At 44.2% G+C, this 18,661-nt stretch overlaps 1 long non-coding RNA gene across 4 annotated transcripts in view; it reads left to right on the forward strand.

Annotated features, from left to right (window-relative positions):
- LOC142829561 (uncharacterized) overlaps positions 1-13,571 on the forward strand; it is a 68,060-nt gene extending 54,489 nt beyond the window's left edge. For all 4 annotated transcript variants that reach the window (XR_012904067.1, XR_012904066.1, XR_012904069.1 and 1 more), the window contains 2 exons: positions 9,605-9,672; positions 13,083-13,571. This is a non-coding gene — a long non-coding RNA (uncharacterized LOC142829561). The remainder of the gene's footprint in view (positions 1-9,604; positions 9,673-13,082) is intronic.
- Positions 13,572-18,661: the final 5,090 nt, after the last annotated feature.

Here is an 18,661-nt window from a genome sequence, read left to right on the forward strand (position 1 = left end):
TCATTTAAAAAGTGATCTTGGGTGTAAAAAGGTTGGAGACCACTGAACTAGTAGATCTTGGAGCAGGAGTGACCTGAGGCCGGCTGCAGCAGCTGGCGCCCTAGGCAGGGCGGCGCAATCCACACCCCTGCCTGCATGGCAGTCAACGGCTGTGACCTCATCATCAGGCACCCGGGCCAGCGGTGCCCTAGGCAGCTGCCTAGCTTGCCTAGGCTCACGGGCCGCCCCTGTCCTGGGGCCTTTGACAGGTGATCCTGACAGGTTTGGCGAGGAGGCTGTCAAGTGCTGGCATTTCTGTCCCCTCAGCATTGCTGGGCTGCTCCTGCCCTCTGCCTTGGAGCTGCCCCACCAGCCCCAGAAGTCTCTTGCTTGCTGTGCAGGGCACAGGACGAAGGGGAAGGGTGTTGCTGATGTCAGGGTGCCCTCCCTCCACCCTGTAGCTCATCTCCACAGAGCAGAGGGAGGCAGGGATGGAGGGAGTTTGCTGGCAGCTTTTAGCAGTGGTGCAGAGCCAGAGTAGGGGTAAGCCTGCTTTAGCTCCCCCCCCCCCCCCGCACCACCTTCCAGCAGCCACCTGTGGTAATTGGTGCCCAGCTGGAGCATACATTCCAAACCCCAGCCCCAGTCCTGAACCCCAAACCACTGCCCTAGCCCTGAGTCCCCCTGCACCCAAATTCCCTCTAAGAGCCAGCACACTCAACCCCCTCCTGCACCTCAACTCCCTGCACCAGGCTCAGTTCAGAGCTCCTCCCACACTCCAAATCCTTTAGCCCAAGATCAGAGTCTGCACCCCCCTTCTCTGAACCCCAGCACTCTGCCCCCAGACTAATAAAATTGAGTGAGGATGCGGGAGGGAGGATGGATGGAGTGAGCAGGGGTGGGGCCTTAGAGAAGGGACAGAAAGGAGGCGGGGGAAGGGTGTTTGGGTTTGAGGTAGATCCCGAATTGCATTTAAACTCAAAAAGTGATCTGCTTAAAAAGGTTGGAGACCACTGGTTTAGCTTGATTGATAAATAGCTTGACTTCTGTCTGATTAAGGGGATAGATGGGTCATTTGGCGTAACCACTTATAAAATTGCTGCAAAAACCCACAATAGCCTTGCAGAACATACTTGAGCTGTGTTTTTTAATGTAATGATCACAGATTTATAAAAATGTAAAAAGCATAATCTTGCAAAAACCTCTGTACTGCATTTGAACAAAATGGCTTTACTTTTACAAGGGATACTGCAAAATTATAGAGGACGCTTTCAAATATATACAGGACATTTGTACATAGCATACCACCTACACATCATAAATAGCCCACTGAGCTATGAACAGTAATGCTTTTATTTTGACAGTGTACACCTTTTTGAAAATTCTGCTTATCAAATGACTTTCATTAGGTATATAATCTTAACTACAGACTCAGTTGACGGGGAACCCACCCATGTAGTTAATTAAACTTGGAACCATAATTCATTGTCCACAGTATTTCATCTACACGCGTTGCATAATCCAATCATTATTCCAGAGCTAATGTTTGTCAAAGTTCTAACTGTAAGGTCAGGCAAGGATGATCTTTGTTGTTCAGTGTGTTCACTGTGCCTAAGTTGGCCTGCCATCAAGATACCACAAGAATAGAGAAGAATTGCATTTAGTGTATAAGGGGCCCAGTGCAGTGGGATGTGGGGGGTTCAGGAGTCAGGGCTGGGGATGGAGGGACCCTGGGCTGGGAGGTGTAGGGGTGAGTGTGGGGGGAAGAATGTCATTTCAGGAGGGCAGGGGAGGCTGTATCCACACATGTATGGGTTGCTGCTGGTCTTGTTCCTCTTCCTCTGACTCTCAGGGAGCAAGGTGAAAGTTCACAGCCAGGTGCATTCCTCCTCTGCTCTCCCTTTGGCTGCTTAGAGGAGAAGAAGGCACAAACTGAGCACTTTCCCCTCACTCTGTAATAGGGGAAAAAGAAAGAAGATCCAGTATGTGCAGCTGCAGCCCCTGCCCCCAAAGGGCGACAGGGTCGAGAGGGTCTAAGGGCCCCTTTCACCTGTCTGGTTACCTGCTGCTTAATAAGGCAGCCTGCAGGAGAGCCCCAAGAACTGGCTGGCAGCAGCTGCAGCCCTAGCTGATCAGCTGCTTCTTGCCAGAGCACTGCACAGAGGCACACAGGCTTACTTTCACCTCGTGGTCTTAAGAAAAAATTAGAGGACATAAAGGTGTTCTGTTTCATATCAATAGAGGACACAGTAGCAAAACACAGGACGGACCTCTATAAAAGAGGATGAATGGCCACCTTATGCCTAAGTGCACTGGGGCCCTGATCCTTGCCTGGGTCCCCCTTGTGCTTCTGCAATTCAAATAAATCATCATCTTCTAGGAAACAGATTATGGGCAGAATTCATATTTTTGAATTCTGAGTGTTTTACAAACATCAGTGACTTTACCCTTGCCCTTTATAACGTCTCTGGGTGGCAAAGATCAGGGCTTGACCTAAGTCAGATCACATCAGTTCTGAGCAAATTTTCCTTTCCTTTCCTTTGTTAAGAGTGCTATCTTTTACTCTAGAATCTAAATTTTAATTTAAAGCAATGGCACAGCTGCAGTGTTTCAACCACACTGCTGTAGCCCTTCAGTGTAGACACTATAGCCACAAGAACGGTTCTCCTGCCACAGTAGTGAAACAACTTCTCTGAGAGCCAGTAGCTGGGTCGACTGAAGAATTCCACTTTTCATCTCCACATCCTAGGACCCTAGCCTTGTAGAAGAGATTTCAGAGTCGATGCAACCTCACAAACAGGTGAGATTGTTGCCAATCTTTGGTTGAGTCTGCGAATAGAGATAGGGGGATTCACTCTAATAGAAGGAGAGAGACCAGGTGCACATATATTTGCACATGGCCTCACTACATGTGTTACAAGCCCAAATCTAGCTTAGGTCGTGGTCCAAGCCCATTAGCTGTGCCTTTTTTTCTTTCTTCCTTTCTAAAAGCTGCAAACAATGATGGATGAGTCATAATATGAGGTAACCAGCAAAGCTCAGGACATGCATGTTTTATACTGACCTAGTTACAATCTCTTTATTAAATTGACATAAACAAGAGACTGACCAGCCCAGATGTTGTTTCGCTGCTTTATCATGGAAATGAGTGTGTGAGGGAATCTGAAAGGAGACTGTCAGGGCATTTAAATACAAGCCACTTTTCTTCACTGTCTGTGTCTGCCCTCTGTTGGTAGGAAATGCACACAAATCTCTGTCCATTAGAATTGTGCAATGAGTTTCACCAAATACAGGTGGAGAGAGGGAAGGTTATCCATAGCAATCCAGGTGTGTTGATATGGGAACTATACACTCCAGAAGCAAAAGGCAGGAATAAGCTAGAAACAGATTGTTATAGGACAGCTTGGAAGAGGCTTTTACATGGTCATACAGGGGTAGAAAAGCCATCAAGAAGCCTTCCAAGCCCTCTGGCTCACAGTCTTTGTACTCCTTCCAGAATCCATGCACTAGAGTGAGACTCTGCTCCCCCCCAATGGATGGGACAGCTTATGCGCACGTTCCTCAAACTGGCACAGAACAGCCCCAGAAAATTGTGGTTCAGGCAGGCACAATCTCTCCTATGCTCTTGCAGAGTTGGTGGGCTCTGCAGTCTTCCATCAGCCACACAACAGAGTTGTGCTATCAATGCCATAAGCAGAGATTGATAAAGGAATTTTTAAAAATAAACCGTAGATGCTTTATTTTTACATATCTTTCCCTTCGTATGTATTTTTCTTCAACGCCTTTGTTTCTTTATTCATTTTTTGAGGGCGATACAAAAATAATCACAATGTGAGGAGAAAGACGTTTGGATAAATACCACAATTCTTATTATTACTGACCTCAGGAGGGCAAGGGCATGTAAACATACAAGTCCATTCCATACTAAAAGTTGAAGCTGAGTTTAGGGAAAGCAAGAGTCAGCATTAGAGTAAAATTGAGCTCTTACCACAACAGACCTTGTAGCAGCTTCTGAGCTCCACAAGATATGTAAACAGTAACTAGTGAAGCAGAGCTCACTAGACCTAAGGAAAAGATGGGTAAGGGTTTGTTGTCACATGGAATTATTCCAGATTAGTGCTTTCTGTCCATGCATGGACTCTTATTTCGGAATAAAAATTAATCCAGAATAGTTCATCTGGAATTGTTAATCTCATACTTTTTGTTCCAGAATAATTCTCCTGCATAGACAAGCTCTTCGAAAATATATTAGATAAATAATATATAGGACCATATAAATCCTAAATGGCCTAAACTAAAGCCTCGCATGAAGTCACCAGTCTCAAACAGGCCGTACCCAACCCATGGCAATATATAAAAATCAAGCTTGGGCCTGACACTGAAAGAGTTAACTGGAGCTGGAGAACTGAGTTCAGGCATTGGGAGAGAGGAGTGGGTAAGTAGGGATTAGAAAATAAATATATAGGATTGGAAGCTTGAGGCTGGCAGCAGCTAGCGAACAGGGCTAAATAGCAGGAAAATAGCATTCATTTTTTTTACTTGTTTAAAGTTTATATTGGGGGACAAGTGTCAGACAGCATCCTTGACCAGTTAGTGCAGTACAAAGTGTTGATTCTGAGAGTGTTTGGAAACTGACAGTATTACCAAGTCCCTTACGAGCTCCGCATCTTTTAGTGGATATGTGAGGTGGTATTTTTCCAAGTATTCACAAGGGAAAAATAGGCCAATGACACAAGAGTACTCTGTTTCCCAAAGGAAACTATAGTCTGCTCTTGGTTGTTACCAAGGTTTTGGCCTCCTTCTTTTTTCTTAACTTTATACCGATGAAAGATTTCAGCTATTAGTGCTGTCAGTCAGACATCTTCTACTGATTATAATAAATACTATGTTGGCGACAGTAGCACAAGCAAAATACAAAGGGGACCAAGATAACATTTAACACAGGCAGAATAAAAAAAGTGGAACGTTATATCTGAAACCCAGAGAGGGAGACAGTTAGGAAGCAGTTAACACTGAGGGATTTGGGAAGGATGGTAGCCAGTAGGTGAAACCTGCATTTGTCATGCAATAAATATTTACAGGGATATAAATCCATGTTCAGGATTTAAATTGTTCTGTAACAAAGTGAAATTTTGCTGTGGATAATGACTAAGCAAAAAGATCCTTCCATTTCACTGTTCTGCTCAATATCACCTCTGTTTTCTAGACAAGAGCAAGCTTTGGTTATGCAAGGATGACAGAAGCAGAGACACAAGTAGGGGCACCATTTCAGATTTTGGTAGGGAAGGCCAACCTGTGCATGCTGTGATGGGGGGAGAGAAGAGAGTGAGAGCATGGGGGAGACAGACTGAGGACAGAGGCTTCAGCCGTGTTACTGAGTATGCTTAGTACAAGCCAAGCACTAAATGTGGGCGGACCAACCACATGCACTCTCCCCTCACACACATCATCTCTATTCAGGGACTACTAAGGCTTTGGAAAACTCTCTTTTTTTTGGCAGACAACTTAGCAGTTAGCTGACAGGAGCACTGTATCTAATTCCCATGTTAAAGAAAGAAAATTAAATAAATATTAAACCTATTCAGCTCTAACACTAACATATTCTGACATCTTGAGGTAAGTCACTTAAGGGACACTGGTTACCCTTAAAATGTTAATATATATTCTTACTTTGTTACTAATGATCCCAGGATCTTTCTTGAGTGGTATCAGCTATTTTAGACTCCTTTGTTTTTGTATCTATAGTTAGGATTATATTTTTTCATGTGCATTACTTTGCACTTATTAACACTGAATTCCATCTGCCCTTGTGCGCCAAATCACCCAGTTTGGTGAGACCCTTTTGCAACTCTTTGCAGTCATCATTGGATTAGTCACCATTTATCCCTTTTTCAAGAACATGTATACATCTAACAGCAGTGATCCAAATACAACCCCCAGCAATACAGACACTTATTCCTACTCTTTCCCCCCCATACCTTTAAAGTGGAGTACTTGGCAATGTGTTCATGATGATCTAACAATCCTTCAATTACTTGAATGCCCGGCCTTTTCTTATTCTTACTCACCTTGCCTCCCTCTTTTTATAACAAACTCTCAACCCCAAAGGCAAAGCTGCAAGCTCAAACTCTGTTGCATTTAAGACCTGCCTCTGGAGTCAGGACATGGGCTTTAAGCAGACCTCAAGTATGAAATCCGGGGCTTCTGACTTCGGGGGGGGGGGCTACTGTCTTCTAGTTCCCATGAATGGCACCTTTGGACACAGGTTTGGGGGAAGAAAACTGGACTCTCTTTCGGCTTGATCATTATCAACATTAATTTAGATCTTGTCTACATAGGGGAAATTGGCTAGCATAGCTCTTCCAGAATAACTATTCTAGAATAATGTAACTATGCTGGAAAAGCTCTGCACACACTATTCTAGGGATGTTAATCACGTGTAAATGTGTAACCGCTGTAATTTTTAGAAGTTACAAGTTTATACGCAGTGGGGCAGGCACAAGCACTGGCTCCTGCCTACCCTCCTCCACTGCCGTTGATAAAATCAGCATGGGGGGCAGGCAGTTCCATGGGAGCCAGTATGAACAGGGAGCCAGCTTCCCACATGTACCGGCTCTCAGCTATCCCCCTCCACCTCCTGTGCTGCTTACTCTGTGGGAGAAAGCAGATGAGGGGGGGCAGGCATGGGGAACCGGCTTAAAAGCCAGCCCGCCGTGGGCACTGGCTCCTGCATCCCCCACCCCGTTGCCTCTGATACAATCGTGTAAATAGCTGCACGCTAACAACCCTACTCTATACTGGAATAAACATGATTTTTTTTCTGGAATAATTACTCTGAAATAAAAGTGACTTCAAAAGCAGAGAAACGTGTCCATACTGGAGAGTTATCCTGCAATAGCTAAGCTAGTCATTTTCCTCACATAGAGAAGGCTCAAGATTCAATTGCAAGATCATCTTTGTATCCCTATTTCTTCAAATTATGCCCTCATTTACACCAGTATAATTCCTCAGAAGGCAATAAGGCTGCATAGACAATGACCATGGGTTTATTGGCAGTAGAACCTAGATATTATGGAGATGGGCAGCCTAAGAATGCGAGGTTTGGTCTAAACAAAATTATGTTAGTAATATAACTGCTGCAGTTAAGGGTGGGATTTTTTTCCTAATGAAATAGGTAAATTGGTACAGGCTCTAAGCCAGATGCAGTTGTACTGGTGTAAAGGTGTCTTTTAGCTTACTCCTCTTCCCAAACATGAATCACTATGAGACACCTCTTATTCCAATATAGTTATCTGCAATAGTGACTTGCCTAAACTATACCAGTATAGTTCATGTGTGTATGTGAGATTTGACCGATAGATTTTTGGGACAATGGGATTACACAATTGTAACAGAAGGCAGCTTTTGGCTGTAGAACTTGTATTACTGTTGGTATTGCATCAATGAAAAGTCATACCTAAAGTCTAATGTGTTTTTTCTTCAGTAACTCTCAGTGCATTTTACAAAGGCAGTCAGCATCACTATTCTAGGGGTGGGAAAATACTGGATCTGGTTCCCTAGCAGACCACTGCCACTATATTTACCTGCACCTCCATAGGTACGGGTGACAGCAGCTCCCAATGGCAATTGCGGGAAGGGGCGTGGACTGTAACACTGCTTCCTGCAGCTCCCAGTGGTCTGGAACAGTGATCCATGGCCAATGGGAGCTGCTCTCGCCTGTACCTGCATAGATGAAGGTAAATATAGTGGCAACCCACTATGGGCTAATCCTGAAAAACTGCTGCCATTTTATTGCCTTCCCCTACATGCTTCCCATTTTACAGATGAGGAAACTGATACACAGGACAGTGAAGTGTCTTGCCCCAAGTTCCCAGCAGGCCAGTGCAGAGCCGGGAGTGCTCAATCCACTAACATCATGTAACTATCTGATTTTAAGTTAGCCCAATGCTAGTGGTGTTAGAAAAACACACTTTGACTTTCATGTAAATTTGGCAAATGTGATCTGGAAATCATTGAGACAGTATACAGGGAGGAGCTATGTAGAACCATTTTCATGAAGTCACTTTCATGGAACAACCACCATTTAACTTTAAAAAAACCCTCCACCATGGTCCTGCAATCCTGCAAAGCCCACAAACAACCTGAAACAGTAACTCAAAGAAAGGTGTGAATTGTTCCCATTCATCCCAAAGATGGGATGATTCTGAAGCCTTACAGTGACTACAGATGTTAACTATTGTCCTGCTGATCACTTTAGCAGAAATATCCAACTAATGTGATTGTCCTGTGTGGTTGGATGTTTGATAGGCATTGGAGGGGAGGGAGAGGCAAAGAGCAGGGCCAGCCTGAATTATTTAAAAGTAGTGCATAACTCTAAGTAGTAGAACCCCAGTGCTTAATTTGTAATATAAGACGTGCTGGAGCTCAAACAATGATTTAGTTCTAAAATTTAAACTTGTGACTGTGACGGCGCGTTGGGGGTCCCCCGTCTCCTGCACCCCGAAATGGCACAAACAGACTGCACCAGCTGGTGTAATGGAGGTTGTTTATTGCCTCTCCAGGATACAGCACAGCACAGATGTAATCTGGTCACAGAGCTGGGCTAGGATGCCTCAGGCCCCCTTGAGATGGGGGAGACTGGGCCCCTAAACGCCAGTCCCTTTCCCTAGGCTGTCTCCTCCATGCTTCCAGCCAACAACCCACTAACCCTCTTCCAGCCCTGCCCCCCAGCCAGGGCAGCATCCACCTTCCTTTGTTCCTCTCCATGGGGGGTGTCTGGTTCAACAAGTTTGGCATTACCTTTGCATAGTGAGGTTTTCCCTGCTGGGTCTTGCTCCAGACAGCAGGGGTCACCACATCCCAGCAAGTACCCCCACTACGTCACAGTGACTTAGAATGTGCAGCAGTACTTGTTGTCTTTACCAGTGACAATAATACTGCTGCACATTCATCATGAATTTATTTGAAAGAGAAGCCTATTGTATGTACTGTACTAGTGTTAGAGGTTTACAACCATGCATTCTACATTATATGCAAAGTAGTAACTTGTGCAGAAAAAAAATTAAAAAGCAAATGCAGGAAAAAAGTCTGAATATATTCTCTACCTACAGACCTATCCATGTTTGCTCTGACTTTCTCTCCAGTGTTAATAGTGTTAATAATATTTGGCACCTCTTTCATTCCCTGCCCACCTGTAACATTCTCCGCCTGTTCTAACACTCTTTCTCTTGCTGTCTTTCTCCAACCATTCTTTGTTCAGTTGAAATAATGCTAACTGTGGAACAGTATTATATTGTTCTAATACTTAACAACCAGTGATGGTACATTGCAGTAACAACTTTAAAATAAATCACTAAAAGGAGTTAACTATGTTTACTTTGCTCTCTATATTAAGGAATGTCATTCATAGAAATCAACAAATTATATTTCAGTATGGACCAAACAAATGTAACCAAACTTTAAAATAAAACAAGATTTCAGGTTTTTCCTTACTGTAATCATACAGTGCTTGGGAGAGAGAATATTAGAAAGAGCCTTGTGATTTACTTCTCCAGGAAAATCCATAAAATATTCATATTTGTCTGGCTAACCTTCTGTTCTCTTTCCTTGCTGCTTGTTTCTTCAGCGCCTCTGCATCATCCATGTGCCTATCTTTGAAGGTTGCACCCCCGCCAGCAGCAGTGGAGAAGAAAGGTTGGTACAGTCATGGTACACGCAGGATTCCAGTCCTGGGCAGGGTTCTCCTACCTTTTACTGTTTTTTCCCCCACCACATTCTTCCTGGGTCCAGCTTTGTGCCCCACTTCCCTCACCCTGGTAATGGCTCTGATGGCTACAACTGTATTGAGAATTTTAAGAAAAACATACTTCAGATTAAAATCAGAGTTTTTTTTTTTAACTTTCACAACTGATGCGGCAAGCCCAGAGGCACTGAGGCTATGAACAGCCATGCCTGAACAACTAAGCATATCCTGAGAGACTGTCTGTTTTCATAAGAAGACTGGGATATTTTTGGTTTTACTAGCTTTAATCTATTGCTCAATAAAAATGGGCAGATATGTTCCTTTGCTCAATTAAGGACACAGTCTATTTATGCAGATATACCAGTACTTTCCAAAGACAGGTATTTTACAATACAGTTTTACACTTTAATGATCAGATGCACATCACACTTCAAGTAAATACCAGGCACATTGTCTATAATCACTGCAGTTCTTTAAAAAGTTCTATGAGAAGCAAACCTTCACAGACCCATTGGGGCAGCCCCTCTACAGTGGCTAGAAGGGCCTCTCTCTCTCCCGTTGCCAGTCCAGTCAACTACAGGAAGGTGTCATTTTTGTGGTCAAATCTGGGAAAGGTGCTAAAATCCTTTTCCAAGTCCACCCCTCTACAAATACCGTTCAGAAATGCCCTCCCTGGATGCCTTGTTGGTGTTGGAGAAAGAGGTAAGACAAAATCTAGAGCAGGGGTGGAGAACCTCAGGCCCGGGGGCTGGATGTGGATCTGGCCCCCTAGCACTAGTGCTCCAGCCTTCCTGTTGCCCCCAACAGGGGCTGTAGCACAAAAATCTGCTAGGCTGGGCCTCCCTAAGCTCTGGTGTGCAAGGGGAATATGGGAGTATCTTTATCTTCAGTTGGGGGCCATGTTAGTGAGGGTTTTTTTTCCCCTGCTCTCACTTGTGTGTGACCCCCAACTGATTTTTCTGTGGGTTAGCGAACCCCGACACAAAAAAGGTTCCCCACTCCTGATCTAGAGTTTCAGGCCTTAAGTGAGTGCCCCCAGAAAACTCCCTGGTTAAGAGCTATATATTCCGTTCTCAAGTCCACTAGGGTATACAATCCAATTCTAAATCAAAAGTCTTTAAACTGCTTTTTGGCTGCCCAACTGTTTTAAAGGCAACGACCCAAAGTCATGGATTATAGTGGGGATTTTCCAGCAAAAACTAGCCTTTAGTAGCTTGGATATATGGATATGCTATGGGAGATTCTTAAGAAAATACATGAGCTGTAGGACATTCCCTGGAATGTAATAGTATACAGTAGAAGGGGAGGAATTGGGAATTAAGCCCGTACATTGTGCCAAGGTTTTTCATCTCCATTGTGAGATCCATTCTTTATGTCCTAAAAATTTAGGAGTGAAAATGATAATTTAACTGTCTTGATTTCAGCATAATCCTAAGAGTTCCTAAAGTAGGGTATTGTGTTCATATGCCATCCAGTAGGGGCGGTTGGCTTTCTAATACATAGAGAAAAAACTAAAAACTGTAACGTAGGCCACCACCTCACAAGCAGCACTCATGGCCACAGGTCATTCTGCAGTAATCTATCCCTGCTTCTCCCTTTGCAGGGCCCTAAAAGAAAATCAGTTCAAAGAGTCCTCTTACGGGGTCCAATTCACGGAGTCCTCAGGTGTATGCTGACCTCTAGACTCCAACTCCAGTTAATCCTGATAATCCAAGCATCCTTCAGAAATAGAACACAACTTCACACGGGCTTCATCTCAGTTTCAGCTGGGCACAGTCCTGTCTCTCCAAGTGACTGTTGTTCTGCTTTCTTGCACCTCCTGCTTGGAGATTCTTTCTCCACAGACCTTTCTAGCTTGGTCTGTCCCTGGCTTGGACAGAATCTTTCCCAAGCCTCTGCGCCTGGAGAGCTGATTCCATTCTCTGCTGCTTCTTGAGCTTTTTCCTCTGCTGACTCTGGGTAGCTGCAGGAGCCTTCTTACACCCTACCGTGTTTCTATAGCCTCAGCTTCCCGCATCAGTGTTTCCTCTTCACCCCAATATCCTGCTCTTTTTGTAGAAGAGCCATGTGCTTCCTCTCTGGGAGGGGGGTCTGCTCCTATAATCAAAGTTGACTTAGCTCCCAGCTCTCCAAGCCAGCGAGCAAACCACCTAGTTATAAACACCTACTCCCAAATTTTATTTACTGAGATTCATAATGGATTCCAGGTCTGGCTGAAATTCAGGGGTTCACTGAACAGCGACCCTCTGTTGACAAAAAAACCTACATGGCCCCGGAAGGGGGGAACAAAGCCTGAATCCACCCAAGCCCCATTGACCTGGGTGTGGGGAGCAGAAGTGCAAGGGCTTCAACCCCAGGCAGGGCGGGGAATGTCTATAACCTGATTCCCAACATGCAGGGCTGAAACAATCAGGCTTTGGCTTCTCATGGTGAGGTTTGGGCTTCAGCATAGACCCTGAGCCACGGCAAGTCTAAGCCAGCCCTGACAAATCCATTAAAATAGGGTCACGACCCACTCTGGGTTCCTGACCAACAGCTTGAGAGCTGCTTCTTATACAGTATTTCTCAGAGCCTCCCTCCAACGTGCTATAAAAACTCCAGGGTGATTGATAACATTTACCAAAGCTGTTCTGGATAGCTGTGGCTGAATTTAAGACCTGTTAGAGCAGCGCCCAGTCCAAAAGGAGTAGACAAATATGCCTGGATGTGATGCATGATATTCCTCTTCTCTCGAGGGGGAGGCAGTGTATTTTATGCTACATCTAGGTATGGAAGAGAGGTATTTTCCTTCAAATTTTATATTCAAGGTATTAAGTCTATTTATAGTTTTTCACCATGTTTCTACAGTAAAACATTTTACCTTTGCTAAAGATGTTACAGTTCTATTTGCATTTTTGCGATGCCTTAGTCTTTCACCATTTTACATCAGGTAGGCACAGAACATAAGCCCTTCTCAGAGACACGAAGAAACATTGTTACTTTTAAAGCAACACCCTTCTGTAATCAATGCATAGATTATGCCAATACATTGATGTGATTTCTTTTTAAGATTTATGAGAGATGTCAATTACATTTTTTTTAGAATATGCCACAACATGTGGCAACCCTTGCTACAAATTTTATCAGTATATGTTGAAATATGTGTAGAAGAATGATCTATTTAGCTATCACAATTAGGTTATAAATGTGACAGAGTGTATTCTTATGTGCACCACTTTTACAAAACTGATAATTTTTTACAAAGTATGCCTTGTGAGGTATAATTTAAAAATTCACATTTTGCTGATCTTTATTGTCCTGCTAAAATGTGTGGTAACATTGTATGTAAAGTTTTAATATTCTACTGCTTGATGTTACTAAGGCATATTCCAAACATGGGGAAGCAGCCACAAATCTGTTCTTCAGAGACAAAAAGCAAACGAACACCTGAGCCAGCTATCAACAAAAGCCACAGGACAATCACCTGGGTAAGCTGCTATTCTTTGGCAGGAAGAGGGTCATGAATGTGATATTTACATCTTGGCAAAAAGACTTGCTGTGGTCTAAATCCCAGCATTCTCAAAGAAGAAAAATGCTATAAGAAAGGAGAACACAAATCACCTTTCTCCTCATCTCTACTCGCAGAATCAACAATGTTTGAAAGACAGAGCATCTTTAAACTGAGGCTGAAAAATCCAGTCAGACTCCTATAAGCATATTGTAAAAGATACCTTTTGGCTTTAAGTTCACTTGGCTTGCTAAGTTAGGTATTAGTTTGCATTTTACCTTTTATTTCTTTGTAACCAATTCTGACTTTTATGCCTCATTGCTTGTAACAACTTAAATCTATTTTTCTGTCGCTAATAAACACATTTTGTTCAAATCACATTGTGCTTGGATTGAAGTGTTTGGAAATATTAATTTGAGATTTCATGGGTTATGTATCATTTTCTATTAATGAAATTACAGGCTTTCTATTAGCTTGGACTGCAAAGGAGGAATGAGGTGGGCAGTACAAGATGCACATTTCTGCGGACAAGTCTGCAGTTGGAGATGTGTTGTAATATTTGTTGTTCTGTAATATAATTCAGGAGTGGCTGGCTAGTAGGATTCACATAATTCAGCTGGGAGTGATTTTTCATGTGAGATGCTGTGTGTAAACACAAATTGCATAGCTAATTTCGAGGTAAGGGTGCAGTGTAGATGCACCCATGCAAAGAGCCACTTAATATCCAGCCTCTGATTTTCAGTGAGACTTCAATCTGAGCCCTGCTTTTGTGGAAACATCTTAGCACACCAGCCTACATACCTGCTTTCCCAGTGCTAACACCTGCCTGCTTAAAGTTATGAAATCTGTATCACCTATGTGCTCAGATGTTTGTAAAAGCTTGGGCAGTCACAAAGTTGTGAAGAGAAGAGAAGAAACGGGTCAAAAACTAGGCCCTTAGCACTTAAGTGATGATCTTTATATAAGTAGGAGTTTTGTCTTTGGATTTCAGGATGCATTTCCCAGTACATTATAGCATTTTTAAAGTGGGACACAGTTTGAAACTAAGATGTTTCCCATTCTCCATTTTAAAACAGTCATCTTTAAATGGAAAGCTCTCTTTATATTCAAATGAGCACAACAGATATTACTGTGCTTTTTGTATCAACATTGTTCTTTCACACCATGCAGTACATTTTGAGAGTGTAAGAAATTGACAGGAGATATTTTTTCTCACAGTTTTGCAAATGGATATGAGTTTGGATTACGATTAACATTTGAAAGGAGATAGCAGAATGGCATAATCATGATGACATTTGGAAGTATTTGGGAAACTTTTTTCTAATAAGGATGGTTGTCCTAGAAAAGATGTGAATTGTTGTTCATTTTAAAAATAAATAAATAAGACCAAATTCTCCAGTGACTAAACCCCTACATAGTCCCATTGAAAGGAAGAAATCCATAGACTGTAAATCACAGAAGAATTTAAAGAATAATATTCTTTAAATATATGTTGTCACACTTTGAAATTATTAGCCACAAATCATAGGGATGTTTTATTTGGAAAGTTTTCTGCTATACTAAAAATGTCACCACCACGTATGCAGACTCCATGCCAGAGTCCAAAATGTCATGTCTGTTTTGCATTGGATTGGCTCTGGCGTTTATGTAAGACAGGTCTGAAGGAGCTCGCCCCTGACAGCTAGTGATGAGCTGGGAATAAAAAGGCTTCAGGACTAGACTGTGATTACAGGAACACATTTACCTTGTCTAGGCATCCAACAGTCACTTCAGTATTGAACGCAGGGGAAATGAAATGCTATCTTTGCTGTATGAATAAAAGCCAACAGAACTGTATTTAGTCTGTCCTGATTGAGGGGGACACCTTGAACCGAATGCAGAGGGCTCAGATACCAGACCCGGTAGAGACTAGGGATGTTCAATTTCAATTAATTAACTAATCAAATAGTCTATGGGATTTCGATTAGTCGATAAGGACTTCTGCATTCTGCCTTTGAAATGCACAACAGGGGCTCTTGTGCACATTTCAAAGATTGAAATGCTGCGTGGCGCCTGGGGCTAGCAGGGAGCCTGCTGGGGCTCTTGTATATTTCAAGAGTCCCACATTGGCCCCAGGCTCCATGCTGTGCTTCCTCTTTGAAATGCACAAGAGCCCCCGCTGGAGACTCTTGTACATTTTAAAGTTGGCACCCATGTGCAGCCCAGAGTCAGCGGGGAGTCCCCTGCTGGCCCCGGGCTCCTTGCAGCGCTTCTGCTTTGAACTGTACAAGGGCCCCAGTGGGGACTCTTGTACATTTCAAAGTTGGCCACTACTGTGCCCCTGCACCCTCCCATGGAGCTAGAGATGGAGGGGGGAACCAGCTTTTAAGTTGGCTCCCTCCAGCATCTCCTCCTCTTCCCACCCCTTGCTGCCTCTTTGTGACAGAGGGGGAGGAAGTGACTAGTCAACTAGTGTGTCAACTATCTGATAAGCTTTTGCTTACTGGATAGTTGTCTAGTTAATTAGTCGCTTACATCCCTAGTGGAAACAGGTACTTCTGCTTGGAGGTGCAACATCTGTCTAAGAGTCCTGCGCGCCATTTAACCTGCCCCTCTCCACTGTTTAAATATTGAGCTAATTAGGCTCTCTTGGGAATCTTTTGTTAAGATCACTAGGAGAGAAAAATAGCAATAATCCTGCATAGAGCTGCTTAGATCTGCAGTGGAACATGGTTTTTGCAGAAGTGACTGCCCAGCCTGCTAGGAAGTGAGGTTCCCCCACTGAGAGCTGAAATCGCTGATGACTGGGTGGAATCTCAAGAGACCGACTCACAGAGGCCGGAGTAGAGAGGCAAGTGGCATCAGAATGTGGTAGTGCAGGGCCATCCGCACTGGAGCAGGCAATGGCATGGTGGCGTAAGCAATGGCAGGACAAACAACCGCTGCAGAGTGAATGGTGGCACAGCGGTAGCAGCAATGCAGAGTGAATGGCAACAACAGTGATGTCATTGCTCATCGTTTCATCTACCCACCCAGGTGGAAGGTGAATGCATCTCTGAACTATGATTATCCAGGGACTTGGGACAGAAGCTGCGAGTAGGGTATGGAAGAGGGAGAGGGGAGTGATATACTAAAGGGACTTGCACACCACAAGGTGAGAATCAAGCAAAGGCCAATGCTCAGTGTACTCTGGGGCAGGAGTTTTGCTCATGGTCAGATGTGTGTGAGTTGTGATCGGGTGTTTCCCCAAACTAATGCCAGGTTCCTTTCGGCTTTAGGCCTAACACCAAAAAAATCCCTACAGCTGTTTTCATGGAAAAGATTGAACTTTGCCAGACCAGAGAGTGCTGGACTAGAAATGTTCATGGACCGGCATGATTTTAGTTAGTTGGATGTTCACTTATCCTGGGTGTGGCCATTTTTCCTACAGTCTCATAAAGTTTGTTTACAGCCACCAGCCCTGGCTCTGTGATCAGTGCTGTTATTTAGCTCTATTTTACTCCTAAATGTCTTCCAAGAGCCCAGTAAGCAGTGGAAGTGTCAGTGATGCTGCTAGACAATATTGACTTCCCATGGTTCAGCAAATTCTCTAGTTGAGCACCAGTCAGGTCCCGAGAGTGCTGGATTAGAGAGGTTCAACCTGTATTACAGTGGATCTTCACCACCAGGGAATTAAGTGCCAATACATCATGAAATCACAGGCTTTGTAGGGATTTTGAAAGGTAAATGGTTTCACACTCATCTTCACAGCATTCTGTCTCTCAGTACAGGATGAAAATGAGGATTTTGCCTTAGCAGACTTCTGGGCAGATAGCCACCAAAATACATATATCAACACCTCCTCATCATCATTAGGACTTTTCTAGTAAGAAGAAATTTCATGTTTTCTCTATACCACTTTAATCCTCAGCAAAATGAAAGCAGGCTCTGACAGGGCCCGATATCAGTGGGAGTCAATGGAACAATTCCTATTGATATTGATGGGCAGTGGCTCAGATCTTTGAAAAGATGTATTCAAGGGCACATTACTATTGTCTTGGGCAGCCCACAGATCCAGCTGTGTTGGTCAGATGAACATAAATGTGTAGAGAGAACCTTTGACAGGTATTTTGGTAACACTTACCTAAGCTAAGGAGGCAACCTTTCTGAAACCACACAGCAAGTAAGAAAGATATTTATTAAAGAGTATTAATGACAGCGTGAAAGAAAATCTAGGCCAGCAGGACTACTTCAAGATTTTGTGCTCAGATACTAGTGTAATGGACCCAGGTAGGCTATACCCTCAAGCTGCACAAGCAGTGGTGCAAGGAAAGTCACTACTGCTGGTTACCTGCCTATACAGGCTCAGAGGTTAGAATCCTGGTCTGCCGTGGTTTTGATACATTGCGCTTTTCTCATGATCTGAGTTGGCATTTTGTCTTCCTTTGAAATCGCAAGGAGTTGACTATTTATTGCAATGGGGGAGGAGTGTTAGGTTAACAATGAGCACTTTTCAAAATCACAGGGTACCTTTTGTGTGTTTTCTACCATATCTGCATATTTTTTGATTGATGTAGCACTTTCTTTCTTGTCACTCATGCTGTCCTTGCAGAACCAACACAGACAGACAGAGTCTATCGCCGTGGTCCCCAACACGGTGCCCGCGGGCGCCATGACGCCCGCGGGGGCATTTGCATGCACCCGCCAGGTGCTCAGGGCTGGCCTGGCCCCAGGCACATGGCGCGGTGCTTGCGGGGAGTGTCGGCCCCGGGCGCGCGGCGCTTGCGGGGGGGGGGAGCGTCGGCCCCGGGCGCGCGGCTATGGAGGGGCCCCGGCCCCAGGTGCATGGCTATGGGGGGGCCCCGGGCATGTGGCTATGGGGGGGCCCCCAGCCCTGGGCATGTGGCTATGGGGGGGGCCCCCGGGCACGCAAGTGTCCCCACCCCCTGGCGCCCGGCGGGTGAACGGCCACGCCCCCTGGCGCCCGACAACCTCAAAAGGTTAGGGACCACTGGTCTATCGTGATGCCTGCATTACCAAGCTGTCACCTAGGTATATGCTTATGAAAGAATCTTTACTAGTGGTGGTGTTGGATGATCCAAATGCCTCCACTGGCACCTCCCCCCCCAAAAGCCCCAAACAACCCAACCCCCCCCCCCCCCCAGCTTGAGTTCCAGATCTCAGTCAAGTTTCATGGGGTAACAATTTAGGAAGCCACATTCTGACCTGAAAACTGAGCACGTTTAGTCAGGAAATCATTGAGAGGCAGCAAATAAAGAGTCCAAGTACCATACTTACAGCATCACTTTTTAGAACATAATCACATTCTTTATCGTAAGTCTCTTTGTGTATCAAGCAAGTCTCTTTGTGTATCAAGCAAGTCCACAGCTGCAAGAAGGGTGTACCACTCCCACCAGCCCACCTCAGGGAATGTCATTATGATAAATATAATGATATTGTGAAACAATTGTGTCCTGTTTCATTCATTAGGAATT

This window comes from Pelodiscus sinensis, chromosome 5, assembly GCF_049634645.1.
Source record: "Pelodiscus sinensis isolate JC-2024 chromosome 5, ASM4963464v1, whole genome shotgun sequence".
NCBI classification, from domain to species: domain Eukaryota; kingdom Metazoa; phylum Chordata; order Testudines; family Trionychidae; genus Pelodiscus; species Pelodiscus sinensis.